Source organism: Pundamilia nyererei, unplaced genomic scaffold (genome assembly GCF_000239375.1).
Source record: "Pundamilia nyererei isolate P.nyererei 1_Seehausen unplaced genomic scaffold, PunNye1.0 scaffold00080, whole genome shotgun sequence".
NCBI classification, from domain to species: domain Eukaryota; kingdom Metazoa; phylum Chordata; class Actinopteri; order Cichliformes; family Cichlidae; genus Pundamilia; species Pundamilia nyererei.
Genome location: NW_005187481.1, coordinates 1,692,468 through 1,697,320, shown reverse-complemented (window position 1 = coordinate 1,697,320; position 4,853 = coordinate 1,692,468). Strand labels below are relative to the sequence as shown.

Sequence of the window (4,853 nt, the reverse complement as noted above, 5' to 3'; positions counted from 1 at the left end):
TAGATAGATAGATAGATAGATAGATAGATAGATAGATAGATAGATAGATAGATAGATAGATAGATAGATAGATAGATAGATAGATAGATAGATAGAATGGAAACTGTAATATAATGTGTTTGGTATTAACTGAATTTATACCAATCCTGTGCATTTCATTTGACCAGATGCAATTAAATTAATCATTTTAATATATTCATTGTACTTATGTAACAAAATCACATGGAACATTTACATGTAACTAAATTTGGGCTAATTCTTTTGTGTAATGTAGATAGATAAATCAAATTGCATTGCATAAATAATAATTGGTAAATACTGTGCCTGTATTCTTTTAGCATGCTAGTGTGTAAATGCTAATTTCCTTGTACAGGACTAAAGAGCGGCTTTGCTCAGTGCTTAAACTGCACTGGTTCTGTTGCTAAATTGTTTAATGGCCAAGTGACAACTGGTGTATGTGAGTGCTGATGAATATTAAAGCAAAACACACACACACACACACACACACGTGAGTGTGAATGTATGGCAGACAACATTTGTTTTCTTAGCTAACACATTAGTGCCACCGTATTGCTTTACACAGGTTAAGATTTAGAACAGATTAGTCCAATCCAATCTTTTTAGTATTAGTAGAACCTGGCCTAAGGTGTGTTAACCACACAGTAACAAGAAGCTGGGCAGTTAAAAACACGTCCAGTCATTTACACAGTTTTCATCTAGATTTGAAGTGTTAGTCATGGTATATGAAAGGCCTCATTTATTAAACAATCTAACGATCAGTTTTGATCTTAAGGACAAATTAAACAGATGAACTTTTCTCTCATCCCTTTCATTGAAGTCAAGACTTCATGTAAGCGATTGTGTATCTGTCCTTCATTCTCATACAGACATCAGTCACGGTTTTGTGTTTCTACCCATTCACTACACCAAAGACAGACTCTCAAGCCGCGTGTTATGCTTTGTTTGTCACCCCACGACTTAATCCACTGAATAATATGTGTTACCTAGCGTTACCTCTGCCATTGCTGTAATCTCATCTTCCGTGAAGTTCGCTTTTCTGTTTTGGTTTATGGCTGTTTCACACTAAACCCTTATTCGTGCAGGTATTACATCAGGAAAAATCGCAAGACAGCTGTTGTCACTTTAAGTTGATTGAGATTTATCGATTCATAAACCTGCTTAACCAATGTTTTTTGGTTTGGTGTTTTTTTATGCTCAGCATCTTTCATGAATCAAACATGAGCACGCTACCAGGAATGATCTTAAGACAAGTATAAATCTGAGTGCATTTTTATAAATGAGTCTCCAGCTGTTGGAGAAGAAGCCCAGCAATACGGTGATGAAATCCCCCCAAAAAATAAAAATCCTTCCAAAAATAGCCATTTGCCTTTCACAAATAAAGCTCCACACTTTTTGAGGAAGAAAATATATGAGGCAATGAGTCAAATTAGGATGCATAGAACATTCTCACAGAGCGAGAAAGGCATTTGCACATGAAGAGTTGAAAATGAGTCGCATTCAGCCAAGCTGTGAGCTCCACCTAGGAGGCAGTGAAAGAGACTGAGACAGGCACAGAGAGGGACTGAGGCAGGCAAGCAGGCGCCAAGCCTTGAAGAGGGGCATTCTGGCATAATGACTCTCATTTACCATTGACAGGCCTTGGGAAAGTTAAACTAATTATGACAGCACACAGATGCTGAATAGCCCTTGATGAAGTTAATAACTGGCAATCCAACAAACAGGTGTTGAATGATTTCTGTTACCTCCCCTGGAATTATAGGATGTTCTGATTTTTTCCCGCTCGTAGCAGCAATCTACCCAAAGGCAGAATTATGCCTCCTTATAACCGTGATCTTGGCAAACTGTGTGAATATGTGAATGAGAACAACACATACAACAATGGAAGACAGAAAGCTTGTTCTGTAACCTGTACCATTAGTATGACAAACAGGAAGAATTGCCACCGAGTTGAATGTGCATACAAAAAAAAACTGCTTGAAATGAAAGGCGCTTCATTGTGCTGTAGTGGTAACAGGTGTCAGCACAAAAGCATAAGCACGGAAACGTGTTTCATCCTTCCTGTGAGTCCAACATTTTGGTATCTGGCGGTGGTTTTAATATGCATCTCATCCATTATTAAGACCAAATAAAGACATTTTCATTTATAACACACATCAGTTTTAGGGACTACAGCAGGGTAAATGTTAGTGGTGTTGCTTTACATTATCTAATCTCCCATAAAGTGAATAATATTATTATCAGCCTACAACTGTTTTACCAACAGGATTCGTGACACTTAATATTACGTTTTCAAACAACAAAGATTTACAGAATTCAACACACATTCTTAAAATCAACAGCGGTGTGTCAATGAGAGTTCTGTCTGCCAGGAGGAGATCGCCACTGATTTAATGAACTTCAGAATACATAAAACACATCTCCTGCAACTCCCAGATCACTACAGATCATTATTAACAGGCGGGGATAATGTGCATGCATAAAGATAATAGGCTCAGCTGAATGTCATTAAATTGTGTAACACTTTAAGTTTCACACCAGGGCCAACAGAAACTTTGCACACTAAATGACTGCACAATGAGCTATTTAACATCTGCTGGCATCTTATTAGGCATACTTGTTTGAATACTCCCGCAAAAAAATTCAGTTATTGCTTTGTTTTTGTTGGTAATGACTTTGTAACAAGTCGAAATATACTATGCTTCTTTAGTATATTTTGATTTAGCAGACCAGCTTTTTAAATGTAGATAAAGGAGGTTGTCACATGTGGGTTTCTTTCTCTGGCTGCTTAGACTTTGTATGCAGTGCACTCCTCTAGCATTTCTTGCATGGCCTACAATGAGATTTGACCCAGCGCTAGAACGCGTTGTCGATCGGAGGGTAAATTTGATTTGTCACTGAATAAAAGTTCAAGCTGTTACCTTCTTGTTGTCTATCCAAGTCAGACCAGCAGACTTGTGTATTAAGGCAATCAAAATCCTGCAGAGAGTGTAAGTGAGCACTGCATAGGGCTTGTTACCCTTTGACAACAAATATGATGAAAAATGCTGCTTCTTGTATTGTTCTCACGGCACATATGCAGTAGTTTATAAAGTATGTTTAAATTGCAACCCATAAATGGCATTTTAATTATATTCAATATGATTCACAGATTTTTTTTCTGCTTGTCTATTTATGAAGTGAGTAACACAGTGTCGGCTTGTCTGTGTTTAAGATGAAGAAAATGTGAGCATGGGTTTCTAAGTGTATATGTAAGTGTAAGGAAACCATGCAGAGTACACACAGAACTCCTGCAGATGTTTGAGGACAAACTAAAAGTAAGTGCCTAATTAACAGCATAAGATATATACAGGGGCTGTACGGGAAGTCTTTCCTCGTTGTTTTTGCAGGTAATGGTGCTTTTATTAGCTGGGAGGTTCTGAATTTTAGCCTTCCTCCCTCTGTCTCTCTCTGCAAATCACCCCTTATTAATGTGACGAAATAAAGGGCTGAGTAATTCTTTTGCAAAGTAACATATGTAGGTGGATGATTTGAGTGCTGTTCGAAGGCCAGCACAAATATCTTTGGACTGATACTGTAATCATTATTAAGAGTTTTTTATACATCTTTACAATCTTTACGTCTACTGACTGAAACATTAGAGTCAAGCAAAAATCATAAATTAAATGAAAGTGTTTCATTAATAAATACCTGAGACTGATTTTTCTCTTGGAAAAAAAAAAGAAATCCAGTTCAGGTGAGAAAATAATGGCACGGTTCCAAAAAACTTGACAACAAAATGAATGGTTGTTTTTGTGTTCCCCCTGCAAGGTAAATTAATCAAGTTCACAATAACAAGTCATAGCACAAATGAGAGATTGGGACCTCTTCAAAACTACAAGTTAATCATTCCTGTAACTGAGTACGCATTCAAAACTCCTGATAATGGCAACTTTCAAGAATTAAAAATTGATATGCCCCACCTTGGAGAGTTTACTACAGTGTGAACATTTGCTGGGTAAGCAACAGCAGCTAATGGAAGCTGTTAAATTTTATTTTGCTCTAAAAATAATGCACCCTGCATTTCTCACTCTCCCTAGAGTTTCGAGCAGCGGGCGAATAGAGCAGGTGTGTGCCTGGGATCTGTGCGATCGTGAATCCGAAAACAGTCAAAAATTCACACATCTTTCAAAGCGGCATTGTTCTGTGCGCCACCACTGAGTGTGTATTTATTCACATGCTAATCAAGATTTAAACGCTCTAAATGTATTTCAGGTGTATCGAAAAGATCCGGATTTGAACTCTTATTATATAAAAATCAAAAAAGGTCTGTGCTGTCCCGTACAGCACACCTTTCTCCCACTAGATATTCAATCAGTTGATGTTTTGTTGATGGTGTAAAATATTGCTTCAGGCACTGGTGTGGAATTGCAGCTCAGTTTTCAAAGGGCTGAGATGTAATGACTGAACCAGCCCAGGCAGTATGAATTCACTCTCGCAGTTATTGCATTGTTTAGTAATCACTATTTGCTCGTGAATGTGTTCATTTTCAGCACCAAACAGGCACCTTTCATAAAAGGCTTCGTCACAAGAGGATGGACAGGGGCATTTGATTTGCCGGCATCTGTTTGAACTTTAGATGTTGCTCGCATTAGATAAAAATGGCAAAATAACATCCAGAAATCCTACTTTTATAATAAACTCATATGCATTTGTTTTCGTCTTGTGTTTTTTGTGAGTTGCAAACTTAACATTCACTATTTCTGTGGTGGCTCTTGTCCATATCCAGTTACTTGAACAATAATAGATATACATCATTTCCACAAAAGAGGGGTGTGTGAGAGAGAGAGAGGGGG

The 4,853-nt window shown here is 37.6% G+C and overlaps 1 protein-coding gene across 2 annotated transcripts in view; it reads right to left on the bottom strand.

Moving 5' to 3' along the window:
* Nucleotides 1-4,853, bottom strand: part of LOC102209856 (seizure protein 6 homolog) — a 91,831-nt gene that overhangs the window by 85,594 nt on the left and 1,384 nt on the right. The gene's annotated exons all lie outside the window — the stretch shown is intronic.